We start from the raw sequence: 23,997 nt of genomic DNA on the forward strand, positions 1-23,997 counted from the left end.
ATATACTATTCATGCACGTAAAGATGCTTCTACGCCAGATGTTATTATTGGTACTTTTTCTCTTATTGATACTGATGTAACTATTTTAATTGATCCTGGTTCGACTTATTCATATATTTGGATGAATTTAATGTCTAGTAAATATTTGCCTGTTGAGTCCACTGAATTTGTGGTTAAATATTAGACCCTCTAGATGGTTGATAAAATTTGTAAGAATTTTTTGTAAACGATACGGGGTTATTGTTTCCTAGCTGATTTGACGCTATTACCGTTTGATGAATTTGATGTGATATTGGGTATGGATTGGTTAACTTTGCATAATGTCGTGGTAAATTGTAAACAAAAGCATATTATATTGAAATGTTAGAATGGTAAAATTCTTCATATTAAATCAGATAAATTAAATAAGCTGCCTAATGTGATGTTAGCTATGTCAGCACAAAAATATGTTGAAAAGGTTGTAGTGCTTACGTTGCTTATGTATTGGATACTAAAGTGTCCGAGTCTAAGATTAAATCAGTGCCAGTGGTTTGTAAGTATCCTAATGTGTTTCCAGAGGAGTTACCTGGATAACTGCTGATCAGAGAGGTCGAATTTGCTATAAATCTTGTACCAGGAACAACACCGATATCGATAGCACCATATAGAATAACTCCTATAGAGTTAAAAGAATTGAAAGCACAGTTGCAAGAATTGACTGATAAGGATTTTGCTCAACCTAGTTTTTCACATTGAGGTGCACTAGTTCTTTTTGTTAAGAAAAATGATAGATCATTGAGATTATGCATTGATAACTGACAACTCAACAAAGTTACAATCAAGAATAAATATCCACTGCCTCGTATTGATGATTTTTTTGATCAATTAAAGGGTGTCACAGTGTTTTCAAAGATTAATCTTCGTTCTGGTTATTATCAGTTAGCAATTAAAGATTCTGATGTGTCAGAAAAAGCATTGAGAACCAGGTACGAACATTATGAATTCCTTGTGATGCCGTTTGGTTTAACTAATGTACCTACAATATTTATGTATTTGATGAATAGAATTTTTAAACCATATTTGGATAGATTTATTGTGGCATTTATTGATGATATTCTGGTATATTCCCCAGATGAGACTGAACATGCTGAACATCTGGAAACTGTTCTGCATACATTGCAAGAAAAACAACTGTATGCTAAATTTAGCTAATGTGAATTTTGGCTTCGGGAAGTTGGTTTTTGAGACACATAGTATCGGCAGGGCATCAGAGTTGATCCGAATAAAATTTCAGCAATTGTTATCTGGAAACCACCAAAAAAACATATCTGAAGTTAGAAGTTTTCTGGGATTAGCTGGTTATTATCGGAGATTTGTAAAAGGGTTTTTGATGATAGCTACAGTGATGACACGGTTATTACTGAAGGATGTGAAATTTGAATGGTCTAATAAATGTCAGCAAAGTTTTGACCAGTTGAAAGTCCTATTGACCGAAGCATCAGTTCTAGTTTAGCCTGAACTAGGTTAAGAATTTGTGATTTTCAATGATGCATCTTTGAATGGTTTAAACTATGTTTTGATGCAGGAAGGTAAAGTAATAGCTTATGCTTCTAGACAGTTAAAGTCACATGAAAAGAACTATCTAATACATGACTTAGAGTTAGCAGCCATTGTCTTTGTTTTAAAAATTTGGCGAAACTATCTGTTTGGTGAAAAGTGTCATATATTTACTGATCATAAGAGCTTAAAGTATCTGATGTCGCAGAAAGATTTGAATCTGAGACAGCGTAGATGACTCAACTTGTTGAAAGATTATGACATAGTTATTGATTACCATCTGGGAAAAGCAAATGTAGTTGCAGATGCTCTGAGTAGAAAGAATTTGTTTACTTTATGAGCGATGAATACCTGATTGTCATTGTCTGATGATGGCTCAATTTTAGCAGAGTTAAAAGCTAAACCGATGTTTCTACAGCAGATCTGCGAAGCCTAGAAATATGATAATAAGTTGCAAGCTAAATAGGTACAGTGTGAGTCGATTTCTGATTCAAAAATCAGATAGGACCTGATGATTGTCTATAATTCAGAGATAGAATTTGTGTACCGAAGAATTCAAATCTTATATAGAAAATTTTGCATGAAGCTCGTAGTGGTAGTATGCCTGTTCATCCAGGAAGTAATAAAATGTACAATGATTTGAAATAGATGTACTGGTGGCCAAGAATGAAATGTGATAATTCTGATTTTGTATCTAGATGTTTGATATGTCAGCAAGTTAAAGCTGAACATCAAGTATCTTCGAGACTATTACAGCTAGTGACGATACCAGAATGAAAATTGGATAGAGTTACTATGGATTTTGTATCGGGGTTACCCCTATCTCTAAAAAAGAAAGATGTCATTTGGGTTATCATCGATCGTTTGACAAAGTCTGTAAATTTTATTCTGGTACGTACGGATTTCTCACTTGATAGATTGGCTGAGTTATTTGTTTAAGAGATTATTAGACTTCATGGAGTGCCAATCTCCATTATTTCAGATAGAGACCCGCGATTCACATCACGATTCTGGAAAAAGTTACAAGAAGCTCTGGGTACACAATTACATTCTAGTACCGTATTTCACCCTCAAACTGATGGTCAGTCTGAGTGTGTAATCCAGATTCTTGAAGATATGCTATGGTATTGTGTTTTAGAATTTGAAGGCAATTGGGAAAAATATTTGTCATTAGTTGAATTCTCATATAATAATAGTTATCAGTTAAGCATAAAGATGGCACCGTATGAGGCTTTGTATGGTCGCAAATGCCAAACTCCGCTGTATTGGACTGAGCTTGGTGTGCAAAAGATATGGAGTTGATTTTATTCGTGAAACTAAAGAAAAAGTAAAAGTGATTCGAAATAGTTTGAAACCAACTTCAAATCGTCAGAAATCTTATGCGGATCTTAAATGTAAAGAGATAAAATTTCAAGTTGGTGACAAGGTAATTTTGAAAGTTTCACCTTGGAAGAAAGTTCTTCGGTTTGGTTGTAAAGGAAAGCTAAGTCCACGATTTAATGGACCATATGAAATTACAGAAAGAATCAGACCTGTTGTGTATCGATTAGCTTTACCGTCAAAACTAGAAAAGATTCATAATGTTTTTCAAGTGTCTATGTTACGACGATATCGATCTGACCCTTCACATGTTATTTCTTCGACGGATGTTGAAATTCAACCTGACATGACATACAATGAAGAACTGATCAGAATTCTTGCATGATACGTGAATGAATTTAGAAATAAAAATGTAGCTTTAGTAAAAGTCCTCTGGCAACGGCATGGAATAAAAGAAGCTACATGGGAACCCGAGGAAACTATGAGAAAACAATATTTGAACCTCTTTACTGGTAAGAATTTCAAGGACGAAAATTCGTTTAAGGGGAAAAGTTGTAACAACCCATTTTCAATGAAATCGAAACAATGGTTCCGAGGCCACAAATCCGAGGTCGGAAGAAAATTTATTTTAATATTATTTTATGGTCCATAGTATGATAGAAATATCGTAGGAAAATTTCGTCAAGAAATTTTATCGTTTACATGTCTAATTTGATGAAAAGAATCAAATTGCACAAAATGCAAAAGCTTAATTCTAGTAGCTAAAGGTACCAAATAGATATGGAATTTAAAATTGGAGGTCCTGTAAACTGAAAAATATATAGGATTTTTCCTATATATATTTTTTACTTAAATTCGTTGTTAAAACTAAGTAATTGTTTAATAAATTAATAAAATATGTGAAAATATGAAATTAAGACATATGAATTATTAAATTGTGATTTTATGCTTTATTATATAGTTTTCATCCTTAAAATGGCTTATCTTATATTTATTGGAACATTTATATTTTTAAGACATAAAATGGACCATGCATGATTAAATTAAATAATAAAATATAAAATTATATTTAATAATTCATTTTAAAATATTTCATTAATAATTTGGGTCTTAATTAATTAATTATTTTATTCTTTGGTCTTTTAATTTGTTGATTTATTTTGGACAGGTCTGATAGCTTTGTTGGATTACAAAAACAGTCCAAATTGAAGACCAAGTCAACCCAATTTCAGCTACACATGGCTTTCCACATCTTTTTAGTTTAATTACACAAGGTCCTTGCAATGTTGAAAAAATTAGAGATTTGCCCAAAGATTTACATTAGACCGAGTCTTAGTCCTGAGTTGTTATGGCATTTAAATTACTTAAAAATCAAGAAAAATTTAACTCAAAATCCACTAATCATGGCCAACCACTCATTGAAGAAGCTTGAAGAGACTAAAGCTTTCTATTTTTAGCAAGCTACTCTCCTCCTTTCACCTATAAATAAGACTTCATTTCACCATTCCTAATCATCCTTCATCCCTCATCATTCTCTCTTTTCTCTCAATTCTCTTTAGCATTTTTCATTCCCCACGCCTAGCATCACCTCTTCATAGAGATTTTAGCACTTAAGACTTTTAAAGAGCCCTTGGTCGGCTACCTTGGAGAGCCATTAGCAAAGGAGCAAAGCGAAGGAGCCTCGTCGGTTAGAGTCTTGGGTGACAGCCACTTTGATTTGGGTTTAATCTTTCTTTTCTTTAATTTAATATGAAAATGTTTGCTATGTGTTCTTTGTTCTTATTACACCAATGTTAGCTTAATTTTACTTAAGCTAGGATGATTTCTTTGATTAAATAATATATTCATGTTTATAATGTTTATGCCTCAATTGATCATGTTTTCAATTAAAATTAAGTCTGTATTTCATTCATACGTGATTGAAATGCACCTGAATTAGCTGAGCGATCCTAAATAGATGACGGCAAGTGGACACATAATTGAAATGTGCTCGCTTAATTTAGATTCTAACCCGATTAAATTGCAGGTTGCATAACAACTCTAACCAAGCTCTGTTATCTGCATAGTTGTTAGATTTGTATGATTAAACTGTTTCAAACCTAACACGTCCCTGTTACCTCACATGAATGCTAAGAACCTTTGTAAATAAGGATCAGTAAAATGCATATTTACTAAGTAAAGGATTCCGAGAGGACCTAATGTAGTTTCCAAACTCATGAAAGATCGAGTTGCCATGGAATGTTTTGCTGAATGTTATTAAGCATGTTGATAATAAATTGAGTTTAATTAAAGTAATTGTCCTAGTTTATTTATGTTATAATTGTTGCAAATTGTGTTTAATTTTGCTAAAATCTATTTCATTCATATAGTTTGCATATGTAGGATAATTTGCATTGGGGATCGTTGCATTTAGTTTAATATATTTAATTTTAATCATCACTTCTCAATCATATAGTGTTTTTATTTATCAAGTTGTTAATATGATTTTACAATTAAGTGATTTAACACAAATACAATCTCTGTGGAGACGATAACTCGATACTTACTTATTACTTGATAATGACTGTGTACACTTGCACAAACCTACGCGTTACAAGTTTTTGGCACTATTGTCGAGGATTGTTAACTGTTGCCATAGTCATTTTTTTGTGAAATTATTTACTTCCAATTTGGTTTATTCTGACATTACTAACTTATTCTTTTTAATTTTGTGATTTTCTTTTCAGGTGTTTATGAGCATAGATCGAATTATCTATTTGCACCTTGTAGACCCTAAAATTGAGCGAACTTTTAGACAAAGAAGACATGAATGAACAACTCAAAGACAAGTCGAGATAGACCTTGGAAATTAAATCCCATCCTCATTGCCGATGATAGGGATCGATGCATCAGACAATATGTTGTGCCACTTTTCAGTGAGTTAAATCCAAGAATTAGAAGGCCAGATATTGAGGCAGCCCAATTTGAATTGAAGCCAGTAATGTTTCAAATGCTCCAAAAGTGGTATACCCATGGAAGATCCACATATCCACCTTCGATTGTTTATAGAGGTGAGTGATTCATTCAAGATAGCCGTTATGACTGAAGACCCATTGAGGTTGAAGTTGTTTTCGTGCTTGTTGTGAGATTGACCACGAGCATGGCTTAATTCATTGCCACCAAGTTGCATATCTACATGGCAAGAATTAGTAAAGAGATTTTTGGTTAAGTATTTCCCGCCTAGCAAAAATGCTAAGTTGAGGAACGAGATCACAACTTTCCAGCAATTGGATGATGAGTCTTTCTATGAGGCTTGGGAATGATTCAAGGAGTTACTTCGTAAGTATTCTCATCATGGGATTCCTCATTGTATCCAGTTGGAGGCATTCTATAATGGTCTCAATGCATATACAAGATTGATGGTAGATGCTTCTGCGAATGGTGCAATTTTGTCTAAATCTTATAATGAGGCTTATGAAATCATTGAGAGAATCACAAGTAATAACTATCAATGGCCAACAAATCGAACAGCTTCAGGAAGACGTGTAGCTAGAGTTAATGAAGTTGATGCCCTCACTTCGTTATCAGCTCAGGTATCATCTATTTCCTCTATGTTAAAACAGTTTACCGCTAATAGTGCTAATAATTTTTCAGTTTAGCCACCAAATCTGTTTGAAGTAGTTTCCTGTGTGTACTGTAGGGAAGGTCATTCTTTTGAGAATTGTCTGTCAAATCCCGAGTTAGCGTACAATATGGGGAACGAACATCAAAATAGGAGTGGAAAAGGACCCCAGTCCAACTTCTACAATCCTTCATGGCGTAATCATCCTAATTTTTCTTGGAGCAACCAAGGAAATGCACCGAACAACAACTTATTGTAGCATAGACCCAACCAATCTCAAGGGTTTAATCAGCAAGCCTCAAAACCACCTTAAGCTGGGGCATCAAATAGTTTGGAGAACTTGCTGAAAGCGTACATTGCAAAGAATGACGCTTTGATCTAAAGCCAAGCAACAACATTGAAAAATTTGGAAAACCAAATGGGTCAGTTAGCTACAAAGCTTCGTAATAGACTGCAAGGAACCTTGTCGAGCAATACTAAGAATCTAAGAAATTTGGGTAAAGAACATATCAAGGCAGTGGCATTGCAAAATGGTAAAATTATGGAACCCCGATTGATTGATGTTGAAGATAAGCCCGTTGAGAAAAATCAACTAGCTGTTGAAATTCCTACACCAAAAGTGTCAGAATCTGCAAAGACTTACAAAGAAAATCCTAACTTAGTGAATTCAGATACTTTAATATCTTCTTTGGATGCAGATTTACCTACTTAGAAGAGTTATCCGATTCAACCAAAAGTTCCATCACCTCCATATCCGCAAAGATTGCAGAAACATAAACAGAAACAGGATGTGCAATTCAAGAAGTTTTTGGATGTTCTGAAGCAGTTACACATCAATATTATGTTGGTGGAGGCTTTAGAACAAATGCCAAACTATGTGAAGTTTATGAAGGATATAATGTCTATGAAGAAACGACTGAGTGAGTATGAGACTGTTGTCTTGAAAAAGGAGTGCAGTGCATTATTGTAGAATAAACTGCCACCGAAATTGAAAGACCTAGGAAGCTTTACTATATCCTGTAATATTGGTGAATTTTACTATGGTAAAACTTTGTATGATTTAGGAGCGAGTATCAACTTGATTCCTAAGTCTATTTTCAAAATGTTAGGGATAGGTGAAGTAAAACCTACAAATGTGACGCTTCAGCTAGCGGATCGATCTTTAGCATATCCCAAGGGAAAGATCGATGATGTTTTGGTAAGAGTCGATAAATTTATTTTTCCTACTGATTTTATTATCTTAGATTTTGAAGCAGATAAAAGAAGTGACGATCATCCTTGGGAGACCTTTCTTAGCGACGGGAAGAACGGTAATTGATGTGCAGAAAGGTGAACTCACCATTCGAGTTCAAGACGATCAGGTAACCTTTAACATTCTTAAAGCGATGAAATTTCTCGATCCGACAGAAGAGTGTTCAGTTATGGAAGAGATAGAAACCTTAGTTTCTATGGAAAGCAATTTTGAAGAGGATCTATTAAAGAAAGCCTTAGGTCTTGACCCTTTGAAGATGAAGAAGGTGAAGAAAAAATGGCTTTGATGGAAGCCAATCCGAGAAATTTTATTCAATACACACAGTTTGAACCGTTGGAGTTAGAAGTCAGAGAATTTCTGCAACCCAAGTTGTAAATTGAAGAACCACCTAAACTCGAACTAAAGGTACTTCCTTCCCATTTGAAATACGCTTATTTAGGTGATTATTCCATTTTACCTGTGATTATTTCAGTAGAACTGACGAAAAATCAAGAAGAGTAACTAATTACTATTCTAAAGAAATTTAAGAAAGCAATTGGTTGGACCATAGCTGATATTTGAGGTATAAGTCCTTTTTCCACGCATAAAACTATTTTAGAAGAAGGCGAAAGAGCTCGAATTGATGGGTAAAGGAGGTTCAATCCTATTAAGAAAGAAGTTGTGAGAAAGGAAGTGATCAAATGGTTAGATGCAGGAATTATCTATCCTATTTCAGATAGTTCGTGGGTAAGTCTGGTGTAGTGTGTGCTAAAGAAAGGTGGAATCATGATTGCTGAAAATAAGTGTAACGAGTTGATTCCAGCGAGAACTGTTACTGGCTGGAGAATTTGTATTGATTACAGGAAGTTGAATAAAGCCACTCGAAAGGACTATTTTCCATTGCCTTTTATGGATCAGATGTTAGCTTGACTGGCAGGTAATAAATTCTATTGTTTTTTATATGGCTATTTACGATATAACCAAATAGTTGTAGCTCCGGTGGACCAACATAAAACAACATTTACTTATCCATACAATACATTTGCTTATAGGTGAATGCCTTTTGGTTTATGCAATGTACCTGCAACATTTCAACAATGCATGTTGGTAATATTCACTATTATGGTAGAAAATTTTGTTGAGGTTTTCATGGATGATTTTTTGATTTTTGGTAACACTTATGATATTTGTTTGAGTAATTTTGCTAAGGTATTAAAGAGATGCGAAGAGACGAATATTCTCCTTAACTGGGAAAAATGCCATTTTATGGTTAAGGAAGGGATTGTCTTAGGGCATAAAATCTCAAAAAGAGGGTTTGAAGTCGAAAAAGAAAAGGTGGACGTAATTGATAGATTACCGGCCCTAATTAATGTGAAAGGAGTCAGAAGTTTCTTAGGCCATGTCTATTTTTACCGAAGGTTTATCAAAGATTTCTCGAAAATTTTTAAACCATTGTGTTTATTGTTAGAGAAAGATATAGTGTTTGATTTCAACAAAGCATGTTTGGAAGCTTTTGAATATCTAAAAAAAGGTTAATCTCAGCCCCAATAATCGTTACACCTGATTGGAGCTCACCTTTTAAGTTGATGTACGATGCAAATGATTATGTCGTTTGAGCTATGATAGGTCAAAAAAGAAACTAAGTGTTTCACCCTATTTACTATGCAAGTAGAACTTTGATGGAAGCCCAACTCAATTATACGATAACTAAAAAGGAAATCTTTGCTATAGTTTTTGCTTTTAAAAAATTCCGCTCATATCTTAAATGTACCAAAGTTACAGTATTTGCTGACCATGCGGCCATTAAATACTTGCTCATGAAGAAAAATACAAAACTGAGGCTAATTCGTTGGTTACTTTTACTCCAATAATTTGACCTTGAGATCCAAGATAGAAAAGGTGTCTAAAATTAAATAGTTGATCATCTGTCGAGGTTGGAGCAAGATGAGGTAACTCGATCATGTGTACCTATCAATGAGAATTTCCCAGATGAACACTTATTTGAGGTAAGTCGAATTCATGAAACACCTTGGTTTGTTGATTTTGCCAATTATCTTGCATGTGGAATAATTACTCGAGAAATAACATACCAACAAAGGAAAAAATTCCTTCATGATAGTCAATATTTTTTTAAGAGGATTCGTTTTTATTTAAACAATGTGTAGATAATATAATCCGAAAGTGTGTAGCTAAAAGTGAGATTGCTGAGATCATCTCCAAGAGGGTGACACTTTGGTGGTTCACGTACTGTAACAAAGATTTTGCAAGCAGGTTTCTTTTGGCCGACACTATTTAAAGATGCTTATGCTTATGTGAAGAATTGTGATAAACACCAAAGGATCGAAAATATATCAAGGAGGAATGAGATGCCCTTAACAAACATTTTGGAGGTTGAATTATTCGACGTATGGGGCATTGACTTCTTAGGCCTGTTTCCTTCTTCGTATGGGAACAAATACATCTTAGTTGCTGTGGACTATGTATCCAAGTGGGTTGAATCTGAAACATACCTTACAAATGATGCTAAGGTAGTCATGCGATTCCTACATAAGCATGTATTTACACGATTTAGGACACTAAGAGCTATTATTAGTGATAAAGGTTCTCACTTTGTAAACAAATGACTTAAGTGGTTGCTTGAAAAATATGATGTGAAGCACAAGATTGCTACTGCCTATCACCCCTAGTCTACTGGGCAAGTTGAAAGAATGAACCGTGAAATCAACGGTATCCTTGAAAGGGTAGTACGCCCTAGCAAAAAAGATTGGTCTTAAAGGCTCGATGATGCATCATGGGCCTACCGAATAGAATTTAAGGCACCATTAGGAATGACTCCTTATCTGTTAGTCTTTGGAAAGGCATGTCATTTGCCATTAGAGTTGGAGAATAGAGTTCACTGGGCTTTGAAGCAGTTGAACTTTGATCTTAAGCAAGCCGGTGAGAGCAGGATGTTACAACTTGATGAGTTGGAAGAGTAGAGACTGTTTTCCTATAAGAATGCCAAAATGTGTAAAGAAAGATCAAAGAGATGACATGATAGTCATATACAACCTCGCGAGTTTAAAGAAAGTCAAAAGCTTTTGTTGTTTAATTCAAGGTTGAAGTTATTTCCTAGAAAGCTTAAATCCCGATAGAAATGACCTTATACCATTTACCAAGTTTATCCTTATGGAGCTATTAAATTATATGACAATTACGAAGGTACGTTTAAAGTTAATGGTCAACGTCTCAAACACCACTGGGATGGTGAAGTTGAGCGAGTTGAATCCTCATTCAAATTAACAGACCCTTGATTTTTCATGAATGCATTTTGTAAATAAATAAATAATTAGAACTTATTTTCTTAACTTATTACATTTAATTAATTTTGTCTAAGGAGATTGGAACTTAAGCGGGACTGCTGTGACCCCTCCAACCTTTCATGGGAATAGATTTAATGTAATTTGTTAAGAAGAAATTTTCTAATTAAGATTTAAAATTTTTGAGTTTCATTTGTTTTGTTTGAATTTTAAATTTTTATGTTAATAAAAGGGGTCAAATTTGGTCCAAGTACTAATTAGTTTTTTTTTTGTTAGTAAGTTTGTAAATACAGTCTGAGTTTGAGGCCTAAGACAGTAAAAAGGACGAAAAAAATCCATAATTTGCCACCACTCCCATTACTTACCGCCCAAGTAACCCTAATATAACTAAAATTTCACTACATGTTGCCCTAATTCTTCCCTATATAAACTCATCTTCGTTATACTATTTTTATATCCCTCAAAGTAATTTGCTTAACCCTAAAAATCCCTAAATCTCCCTCTTGTGCCACTAGCCTCAAAACCTGAAAGAAACCCTAATTTCTCTTTTTTTTTGGTCGAAATCACCTATTGCCACCACAAGAAGATTTTTAAAGCACCAATGTTGCTACCGTACATCTCTATTGTCACCGTTACGCACCGCTATTGCTGTTGCGCGCTGTCGTTACCATCGTACCATACTTGCCGTCACAAGATTTTCGTCGTAGCAAGTCCTTATCCACCTTGCTGATTTCTCTTTTTCCCCTTATGCAGAAACTTTGCCAAATTCTCAAGAAATGATACCATGTCTTGCAAAAGAACTACATCTTCAAAGACTACTTCTGGAAACCTGATTTTGATCTATGAAAAGTGAAAGAAGGATTTGATTCAATCTTCAAGCATCAACCTATGATCCCAGAAAAAGGTTTTAACTTGAAGAGTTATGATTTGATGGTTGTTCCTATACCGATTAGAAAGAAAATCAATGCTCTCAAGTGGGAACGATTTTGTGATGCTCGTTCACTTCCCAATGATGAACTAATTCGAGAATTCTATGGTAGTTTGACTATGCAAGATGCTACTGAGGTCATCGTTCGAAAGAAAAAGATACCTCTTACTTCTAAGTCCATTAATGATTTCTTTAACTTACCTGATGTTGAAAAAGATGAGTACTCCCTATGATGAACAATATCAATTGGGATTTTCTTCAACAAGTGCTTGATGTTGTGACAAATCTGAGAACCCAATGGATTATAAGAAAAGTTTGGAGACATTCTTGCCGAAGGGAATACCTAAAACTAGTAGCAAAAGTATGGTTTTATTTCGTTCGCTACAGTTTGATGCCTATCTCACATAGTTCCACCATCTCGATAGAACGGATGCTCTTGTTATATGCAATTTTGACAGAAATATCCATTAACGTTGGCAAAATTATTCTCAAGGAGATTCATGATTGTGCTAAAAAGAAGACAGAAAGTGCTTATTTCCCATCATTAATCACTTCACTTTGCTTAAATGCCCATGTTAAAACATAAGGTTAGTAGAGAAGGTGCATGAGCTGAATCAAGGCAAGCAAGAAGAGCCAAGTGAGATGAAATTGGAACTGAAGCTAATTCTGTAACAGCCCGACTTAGACTCTAATCAGAATGGTGGTTTCGGGACCAAAAATATAAGTCAGAAAAATATTTAAAAATTATATTATGTGTTTATTTTGTATGAATTTATGTCTGTGAAATTTTCACCATTTAATTTTGTCGTTTAGGTGTCTGATTAAATAAAAGGACTTAATCACGTAAATTGAAAATTTGGTAGTTTAAAGTATAAGGGCCAAATAGTTAGTGGCTTTCTAAGTTGGGGAATTTATGTTGTAAATATCCTGTAAATATATTAGTGGGACGGTTTAAGACTTATATGTGGTTTTTATATTAAACCATTAATGATAAAAAAGTAATTTAAATATTAAACTTAATATATGTTATAATAACATAAAATAAACTATGTTTTTATCATTCTCTCTTGACCAAAACTAGACAAAAAGAAAAAAGAAATAACAAAGGTTAGGGTTCGGCCATCTTTAAAGCTTAATCAAGGTAAGAGTTCAGCTCGGTTTTTGATAATTTCTACATTTTTGAGATCGTTGCTTCGAGTACTACAAAACCCATGCTTGAATTTTTGATTTTGAGGAATATTTTGAGTTGTGCCATTGTTGATAGCTTGTGGTTTTTGTTGTTTGACGATGAAAAATTGAAGGTATGTTTTATATTAACATGTTTTGTATTAGAATTTTTGATGATTTTGAGTAATTAGGACTTAATTGCAAAAATAATAATTTTAGGGACTAAAATGTAAAATAAATTGAATATATGGACTTTTTTGAGAGTGGGTAAAATTTGGCTCAACATAAGTATAGGGAAGTTTTGTGTATCTTGTGTTTTGTGCAATAGGGACTAAATCATAAAAATTATAAATGTCAAGGGTAAAATGGTAGTTTTCCCATTTATGTTTTTTAGACTAAATTGAATGAAAATATGTTTGAATGAGCTTAATTTGAATATGTTTAGATCAAGAACCAAAGAAATCAGATTTGGATCGGGGAAAAAATGAAAATTGTCGACTAGCTGCCCGATTCCGTTTTGTATCGTCTGAGGTAAGTTTATAAGAAAATAGATGTGTTTATTGGTAATTTAATGTTATATTTATATGCTGTTATGAAATGTTGGAATTTAAATATACTATGGCCGAATATGATTAAATGTGGCTACTACATTTCGGAGTTCGATTCAACCGAGAATGTGTATTCGGTATGTGTATTCGGCTTGTGAATGAATAATTTGTGTAGTATTGAAATGTTACTTAATATGTGTATATATAATTTGTGTATTCGGCTACTTAGGTATTAATTAAACATGGGATGTCATTTGATGATTCTTAAGTTGTATAAAAGAGTAAATGGATGTGTAGTTTATTATGTCTATTTGGTTGGAAGTTGATTTATAAGATGTTGAATGATTACATGTGTATTCAGCTTAGGTGGATAATAGTCTATGAGAAATGTATTGTATATAGAATTTATAAGTTTTAGGTCAAGCATGAAAATGTTAATGCATTTCGTTTAGTTAATATGAGTCAATTATGATATTGAGTTGATTATTTGCTTATAACTTACTAAGCTTTGATAGCTTACTTTATATGCTATGTTTACTTTGTTTTATAGATTTTGAGGTCAAGCTACAAGCTCGGGGATTGTCAGCCAAGTTCATCACATTGTCTACTGCTTTGGTACCTTTAAGCTAAACTTAAATTATGACATGTATCGGCTGGTTTTGGGGTTAGTTATTTTGGAAATGAATGTATATTGGCCATGCGAAAATGGCTTAACTACCTTACTTGAAATCGATTATGCTTAATTATGGTTTGTGTTCGTTTTAATTATAATACTAGGTGTTATGGTTGAATGTTATTAGTGATATATATTTTTGTGCATTGAAATTGATTTGTGGGCTGGCGGTAGTTTGAATGATTCGGCCATGGCACATTGGTAAGTATAAAAATATATTTGATATGTTACCTTTGGTTGAAATGCTACAATTATGACTTGTAATGATAGTAATAACCTCTTTTGGTTGGCATGTATATTTGGCTAAATGATAACAAGAGGTATTAAGTATAAATGATTATTAGATCGGCACATATACATGTAGTTTACATTGATAATGGATGTGTTTTTATTTGGTCTTAGATTAAACTCATGTTAAGATTATATTCACTTTATAAAATTTTTATTAAGTTGTTATATATCTCGGCTATATAATATATGATGGTTGTTAATTGTAGCAAGTATATCACCTACTAGTTAGATGCAAGTAAGATATTGCAAAAGGTTTATTCGGTGATCCCATATGGTTTGGAATAATGATATGTACAAATTATAATTTCTTTATCATGGCAAAAGATAAATGTTAATTTAATTAGATATGCTTTGTTAGTTGAACTTATATATGTATATGTATAGATGCACTTATACCATGGTTGATATATGAGTAAAGTAGAATAATATTTGTTATTATGTTTTGGTTTGTCTTGGGGGGTGCATATGCATTTGTCATGCATATATGATCTGTAAAATAGATACAATTGATTAAATTGAATATTGAATACGTGTTGAGTATGTATTTATAGTAAAGTGGTTTTTTAATAAATAATATTATAATATTTGTATACAGATGTGCATTTGATTAATTTTTGTAACTTAAATTAAATGATGGAATTGTTATTACTTAAATGTTTAATGAAATATTTTTGAATATTTTTGAAATTGACTATGTCGTGTATGCTAAAGGACATAATGCCCTGTAATATGACTTAGTTGGTTAAACCTGCACTTGTATAGAATTAAGAAATAAAATCTTTAATTTTTATTATAGCATTCGATTATCATTAAAGTGATTAACCTGTGATTTGTAAATGTAATATATTTACATTTAATTAGTCATATGTTTTTCTTGTATATAGGAATACGACCTGTGATAATATAAGAATGTTCAGAACTGTGTTTATGTTCAATAATGTCTTGTGGCCCTAGTCTGGCGACGGACACGGGTTACGGATGTTACATTCTATTGGTATCAGAGCTACGGTTTAGTCGGTTCTAGGACTAACGTAGTGCGTGTGAGTCTAGCTATACATGCCATAATATTATTCTGTGATAGTGTGATGACCTCTGACATTTGAAATGTATTTTCATATAGTAAATGGATCCCGATAAAGCTGTAGCTGATGATGTCGAGAGTGTAGCGCCTGCTCTTGGGCAAGGGTCAGCGCAGGCTGATTCTCGACCGACTTCGAGTAATCAAGAAAGTGAGGCTAAACAAGCCTTCTATCAAATGATGAATGATTGGTTCACTCAATATATCCGGACTAACCCGGCTGCACAACAACCTCTGCCCTCGATTAATCTATCTTCCATGCCTGTTGAACCTCAAGTAAATGATCTGTTGCGATTGAATAGACCACATGTTGATAAAATCAGAAAACATAGAGCTGAAGAGTTTAAAGCCACTGATGATAATGACGCTGAGCAGGCCGAGTTCTGGCTTAATAATACCATCCGTGTGTTTGATGAGCTGTCCTGTACTCCAGATGAATGTTTGAAATGTGCTATATCCTTGCTTCAAGACATAGCATATCACTGGTGGAATACCCTGGTATCAGTAGTCCCGAGAGAGCAGGTGACCTGGGAATTCTTTCAGACTGAGTTCCGTAAGAAATATATCAGTCAGAGATTTATCGATCAGAAGTGTAAAGAATTTCTGAAGATGAAATAGGGTTAGATGACAATGACAGAGTATGAGCGGAAATTTGTGAGACTCAGTCAGTATGCCCGAGAGTGTGTTTTTACCGAAGCCATAATGTGTAAAAGATTTGAAGATGGGCTAAATGAAGACATTAAACTGTTAGTTGGCATACTTGAGATAAAAGAGTTCGTGGTACTAGTTGAGCGAGCTTGCAAAGCTGAAGAGCTCGGGAAAGAGAAAAGAAAAGTTTATTTTGAAGCTAAAGACTTGCATAAGAGATCATTCAGTAGGTCAGTCCAGTCGGCACTAAAGAAGTTCTGAGATGATTTCAGTCATTCAAAAGCCACTACGGGTTATTCTCGACGAGACCAAAGTAGACCACTGGTGAGTTCGAGAGCTACCTCAGTAGCTAATGTGGGTAATGTCAGATCAAATCAGCCCGAGTGTAAACACTGTGGTAAACGACATCTCGACAGTTGCAGATTGCATTATCGGGCCTTTTTTAAATGTGGATCGACAGACCATTATATTTGAGATTGCCCAGGGTTAGCTGAAGAGAATCCAATGCAGAACACAAGATCGGGTAATACTACGGGTCGGGGTAGACCAACGAGAAATGTGGGTAATGTGAGCGGTAATCATAGAGGAAATAAAGATACAACAGTCAGATCTGAGGCTCGTGCACCTGCCAGAGCCTATGTCATTCGTGCGCAAGAGGAGGCTTCATCCCCGGATGTTATTACTAGTACGTTCACTCTTTATGATACTAATGTAATTACATTGATTGATCCTGGTTCTACTCATTCTTATGTATGTTAGACATTAATACTTAGCAAGACTCTACCTGTTGAGTCTACTGAGTTTGTGATTAGAGTGTCAAACCCCTCGGGTCGGTGTGTTATGGTTGACAAAGTGTGTAAGAATTGTCCCTTGAGGGTTTGAGATCTGTGCTTTCCAGCTGATTGATGCTGCTGCCATTTGATGAATTCGATATAATTCTGGGTATGGACTAGTTGATAGTACATGATGCTGTTGTGAACTGTAAGAGAAAGACCATTGATCTACAGAGTTAGAATGATGAGATTGTTCAGATTGGATCTAGTGATTTGAAGGGGTTACCAGCAGTGATTTCTTCGATGTTAGCTCAGAAATATGTGAGAAAAGGCTGCGAAGCTTACTTTGCATATATACTTGGCAGTAAAGTGGCCGAAACGAACATTGAATCAGTACCTGTTGTATGTGAGTATCCAGATGTGTTTTCTAAAGAATTACGATGTTTGCCACATATTCGAGAGGTAGAGTTTGGTATTGAGTTAATGCCTCAGACGACTCTGATATCCATAGCTCTGGACAGAATGGCACCTACTGAATTAAAAGAATTGAAAGCTCAGCTGCAAGAATTGATAGATAAAGGTTTCGCACGACCGAGTTTCTCTCCGTAGGGTGCACCTGTGTTGTCTGTGAAAAAGATAGACGGAACTATGAGAATGTGCATCGATTATAGACAACTTAACAAGGTGGCTATAAAGAATAAATATCCGTTGCCTCGGATTGATGATCTGTTTGACCAATTGAAAGGGGCTACAATGTTTTCAAAAATAGATTTGAGATCGGACTGCTATCAGTTGCGAGTTAAAGACTCCGATGTGCCAAATACTGCTTTCAGAACGAGGTATGGCCACTATGAGTTTCTAGTTATGCCATTCGAACTCACCAATCCACCTGCTATTTTCATGGACTTGATGAATCGGATCTTCAGACCGTATCTAGACCGGTTTGTGGTTGTGTTTATAGATGACATTTTGATCTACTCTCATGATGAAGCTGAACATGCTGAGCATTTAAGATTTGTGTTATAGACTTTGCAAGATAAGCAGCTATATGCGAAATTCAGTAAATGTGAGTTCTGGTTAAGTGAAGTAAGTTTTCTGGGCCATGTAGTATCAGCATCAGGTATTCGGGTTGATCCGAGCAAAATTTCAGCTATATTTGATTAGAAACCTCCGAAAAATGTTTCTGAAGTCCAAAGTTTCTTAGGACTTGCTGGATATTATAGACTGTTCGTGAAAGGTTTCTCTATGATTGCAGCCCTGATGACAAAGCTATTGGAGAAAGATGTTAAATTCGAGTGGTCAGAAAAGTGCCAGAAAAGCTTTGATCAGTTGAAAGCCCTTTTGACTGAAGCTCCAGTGCTAGTTCATCTAGAATCGGGTAAAGAATTTGTTATTTATAGTGATGCATCTTTAAATGGTTTGGGCTGTGTTTTGATGTAGAAAGATAAATTTATAGCTTATATGTCAAGATAGTTGAAGCCACATGAAAAGAACTATTCGACTTACGACCTATAATTGGCAGCCATTGTGGTCGTATTAAAAATTTGGTGTCATTATCTGTACGGTGAGAAATGTCATGTTTATTCTGATCATAAAAGCCTGAAGTACTTGATGACTTAGAAAGATCTGAACTTGAGACAACGATGATGGTTAGAATTACTAAAAGACTACGAGCTTGTGATTGATTACCACCCAAGAAAGGCTAATGTTGTTGCTGATGCTTTGAGCCGAAAATCACTATTTGCTTTGCGAGCAATGAATACGCATATGACCATGTCTGATGATGGTTTGATAGTAGCTAAATTAAAAGCAAGACCGTTATTAATTCAAGAAATTTGTGATGCCCAGAAGGTTGATAATGAGTTAATCGTAAAACGAGTTCAGTGTGAGATAGATGCTGATTTAGAATTCAGAGTTAACGCTGATGACTGTTTTATATTCAAAAACCGAATATGCGTTCTGAGGAATTCAGAGTTGATTCAGATGATTTTGAATGAAGCTCATAGCAGTCAGTTATCTATTCATCCAGGTAGTAGAAAGATGTATAATGACCTGAAATAGCTTTACTGGTGGCATGGTATGAAATGAGACATTTCTGACTTTGTTGTAAGATGTTTAGTTTGTCAACAAGTAAAAGCTGAACATCAGGTGCCTTCAAGATTGCTTCAGCCTATCATGATACCTGAGTGGAAGTGGGATAGAATCACGATGGATTTTGTATCTGCTTTACCATTGACACCGAGCAAGAAAGATGCAATCTGGGTTGTTGTTGATAGATTGACTAAATCGGCTCATTTTGTTCTGATACATACAGACTACTCACTTGATAAACTGGTTGAATTGTATGTCTCTCAGATTGTGAGATTACATGGTGTTCCTATATCTATTGTTTCGGATAGAGATACGAGGTTTACATTGCGGTTTTGGAAGAAACTGTAAGATGCACTACATACGAAATTACATTTCAGTACTGCTTTTCATTCGCAAATAGATGGCCAGTCTGAGCGAATTATTCAGATACTTGAGGATATGTTGAGATGTTGCATTCTCATTTTGAAGGTACGTGGGAAGGATACCTACCTCTGATTGAATTTGTGTATAATAATAACTACCAATCAAGTATCAAAATGGAACCTTATGAAGATTTGTACGATCATAAATGTCGTACACCATTGTACTGGACTGAGCTCAGTGAAAATAAGATACACGAGGTTGACTTGATCAGGGAAACTGAACAGAAAGTAAAAGTGATTCGTGAAAGTCTAAAAGCGGCATCAGATCGCTAGAAATCATATACGGACTTGAAATGTAAAGATATAGAGTTTCAGATCGAAGATAAAGTCTTCTTGAAAGTCTCACTATGGAAGAAAATACTCAGATTTGGTCGCAAAGGCAAATTGAGTCCGAGGTTCATTGAGTCGTATGAGGTAATAGAGTGTATTGGGCCAGTTGCTTACCGACTATCATTGCCATCTGAATTAGAAAAGATCCACAATGTATTCCATGTTTCGATGCTTCGTAGATATCAATCTGATCCTTCACATGTAATTAGTCCGTCCGAGATTGAAATTAAGCCTGATATGACCTACGAAGAAGAACCGATTTGCATTTTAACTCGTTAGACTAAAGAGTTGCGGAATAAGAAGATTTTGTTAGTTAAAGTATGATAAACCGTAATTTATACATATTTTTATCCCATGCTTAACACATTTATGGATAGTTTCTCCTTAGATTTGGTGACTTCGATGCTCCTAATTCTTTAATTTCATGTTTTATACTTAGGTGAGCATAAGAGAGTAAAAAGAGCAAGAAACAAGCCAAAAACGAAGAAAATGGACCTAGATGAGAAATCAACACGGCCTAGACTTCCTCACATGGGCATGTCCCACGGCCGTGTCCCTTTGGCAAGATCGAAGCACGACTTACACGGGTAGACTACACGCCCGTGCCTATTCAACAGCCTTGACCACGGGCTGGAGTAATCACACACGAGCTTGTCCCTGCCGAGCCCAAGTGTAACCCTATTCGGAAAAGGCTAATTTTGAGGGCTCTTAGGTATTCTAAAGCCTATTTAAACACCTGAGGAGGCACTTAGAAGGGAGATGCAGAGTAGGAGGTAAGGATTACTCAAGGGAAGCCGATTGGTCCATCTCAGAAGCCAGATTCATCATTAAGACTAAAGATCTCTCTTCAATTTCCATTTAGGGGTTTTGGGTTTTCTTTATGTTTTGTATTCATTACTTTTCTGAGATGTTTTCTTCTATAATTATGAACTAAACCCCCTAAATACCTAAGGAGAATGAAACCTAAGACGGATCTTGTTATTATTATCTGAATTGTATGATAAATATTTGACTTGTTCTTAATTCTATGTTCTTAATTCTTATTTTAATATTCCAGGATATTGATTCGAGTTAATTCTTGCATTCAGAGGAGGAATAGACCCTGTCTAAGAGTAAATTTGTCATAATTAAGCAGAGTTGATTGCACGCCTAGAGATAGGGTGATAAGATTTTGCCGAATTAGGGTGAAACCTAATAATGGGATTGATCATGAGGTTTCATGATAGGTTTTAAATATTTATAATTAATCGTTCTTGAAACTAACTATTATCGCGATTTAGGCAAGTGTACCTATCGAACAGTAGTATAGTTTTAGCAAAACCGGATTGTCGAACCCAGAGGAACTAAAAGTACTAGTAATGACTGTCTTTTTATTATCTAGCCTAAGAATAATGGGGTTTGGTTTTAATTAACTACTTATCTAAACTAAGAATGCACAAAGAATAGAATTGGGGAATTGCTTTTGGGAAAATTGATTGAATGAAGACAATACCTAAGGAAAAATCCACCTAGACTTTACTTGTTCCGTAGAGATCCCTAAGTTATGTTATTATCCCTATTCAAGACTAATAACGTCTAATCCCTAGATTGAATAACTGAGACTTTTCTCTAATTAACACTCTAGGGTTGCATTAACTCGATCTATGGATCCCCTTATTAGGTTTCACCCTAATCCGGTAAAATCTTGTCACCCTATTTCTAGGCGCACAATCAACTCCGCTTAATTATGACAAATGTACTATTAGACAGGGTCTATTCCTTCTCCAAATAAGACCATGTCTTGAATCAGTATCCTGGGATATCAAAACAAGAATTAAGAACACATAATTAAAAACAAGTTAAATATTTATCATACGATTCAGAAAATAATAACAAGATTCGTCTTAGGTTTCATTCCCCTTAGGTATTTGGGGGATTTAGTTCATAACTAAATAAGAAAACATCTCAGAAAAATAAAGAATAAAAAACATAAAGAAAACCCAAAACTCCTGAAGGGGAATTGAGGAAAGATCTTCAGTCTTGATGATGAATCCGGCTCTGAGATGGATCAATCGGTTTCCTTGGAGAATTCCTTACCCCCTATTCTCCGCCTCTTTTTTTCTCCTCTTCTCAAGTGTATTTATAGGCTTTGGAATGCCTAAAAACCCTCAAAATTGGCCTTTTCTGAATTGGACTTCACTTGGGCTCGGCAGGGACACGTTCGTTGCACACGCCCGTGTTCGATTACTTTAGGTCGTGTTCGAGCTTGCCAAATTGACACGACCGTGTGGTCTGCCCGTGTGAGGAGGTCCAAGCTGTGTTGATTTCGTACTTTGGCCTATTTTCTCTGTTTTTGGCCCGTTTCTCATTCCTTTCGCTCTCCTATGCTCTCCTAAGTATAAAACATGAAATTAAAGCATTTGGAGCATCGAATTCACCAATTCTAATGAGAAATAATCCATAAAATGCATTAAACATGGGGTAAAAATATGTATAATTTACGGTTTATCAAATACCCCCACACTTAAGCATTTGCTTGTCCTCAAGCAAAATTCTCAACTCATAATCAAAATAAATTCTTCTCAATTTATAATTTCTATCGATAATATCTCAGAATAATCCATAAGTAATCATATATTGAGAATTCAACTAAAAGAACATAAAATTTTCAAACATCCCAAGTTGAGTATTTAATCATGCAAACATAGATATCTCTCCGCATCTAAGTAATTACCTTTGATTCAGAATATCACAGAGTTTCACATCCTCCCTAAAGATTCACTCAAATCACTCGAGGTGTTTAAGGACAATAAATGAAGCACTCAATAGTCAATAATGAAAAGTCATTACCATAGGCTTGCATAAAAATCAAATCTCCACCACTATAATTTAAGATGATACATCAATCAAAAGGTCTTTAGAGGGTTGTAGTGAGGCTTGGTTAGGGGGGTACGGTCACAAGCTGAAAGAAAGGGTTAGAATCGAGATTGAATTGAAAAAATTGCCTAACTAGAAAGAGAGTTAATCTTCACTTGCGTACAACAGAGCTCCTCTTAGAATATGAAATTACAGATATGTATACATAGTTTTTTTCTTCTTCTTTTTTTTAAGAACAAGTTAAATAATATAGACCAACTATTAAGAACAAAACATAGCTAAGCAATCCATTCAACTCAAATCTCGACAAAAATAGGGATTAATTTAGGGGATTTCAACAATAATGGGTTAAAGGTTAATATTAAGGGTAATACAAGAAATGGCTTGTTAGGCTCAAGGGGGTTTACTAGGGGTTAATCGTGAAGGTAGGCTTTTCATGACATGAGTGGGTTAATCCTAAGTGCCTTAATCATTTTGACATATCAAATCAAATGGTGTGGTCTCGACATGTATAATCAAGCAAGTTCTAGAATAACAGTTCAATACTGACGCACTCAAAGCAATAATAAAAGTGAGCATGAAAGAATTAATAGATGCTCAAAAGGCTCAAAAATCTAACAAAAATTATGGCTTTTTGATGTTTAGACTCGTGAATTCCAATCCAAATAATACCTAGACTTGGGGAAACAACCTATAATTTTAAATTCTTAAAAATCAACTCAGCATGCTTGATTCTCTAATGTCTTAAAGTTTAAACAACCAATGCATAAATGCCTATGTTTTAATTCAAGATATATCGATCAAAATCATAAATCAATTAAAATTTATCCTAAATATGATATGAGAGCTTTTCCAGAGAACAAGGTAATTATTCAGGGATTTTTCTAATAATGAAATGAATGCCTCCCCCCACACTTAAGATGTACATTGCCCTCAATGTAAAAAGATAGGTATTATAAAATATAAATAAGATAGGGAGAGAAGTGAAACTTCCTGTTTGATGAATTCCTCGAACTAGAGTTTTGGAGAGTAATCGGTTCGAGAGTGGAGGAGGATACTCCGGCAGTCCTAGAGGTTCATTAGTCCATAAGTCCTGCACCAATAGAATATTATATCTAGTGGTAGCTATGGTCATGGTCGAGTAGGATATGACAGTCGTAGAGAACCTTTCCTGGTGGAGTGTTAGTCCCTATGTAATGATGAGC

At 34.8% G+C, this 23,997-nt stretch overlaps 1 non-coding gene across 1 annotated transcript; it reads right to left on the reverse strand.

Annotated features, from left to right (window-relative positions):
- Positions 1–6,089: 6,089 nt before the first annotated feature.
- On the reverse strand, positions 6,090–6,196 carry LOC121211921 (small nucleolar RNA R71). The gene has a single exon (XR_005907137.1). It is a non-coding gene; the product is annotated as a small nucleolar RNA R71 (small nucleolar RNA).
- Positions 6,197–23,997: the final 17,801 nt, after the last annotated feature.

This window comes from Gossypium hirsutum, chromosome A12 (assembly GCF_007990345.1).
Source record: "Gossypium hirsutum isolate 1008001.06 chromosome A12, Gossypium_hirsutum_v2.1, whole genome shotgun sequence".
In the NCBI taxonomy this organism is placed as follows: domain Eukaryota; kingdom Viridiplantae; phylum Streptophyta; class Magnoliopsida; order Malvales; family Malvaceae; genus Gossypium; species Gossypium hirsutum.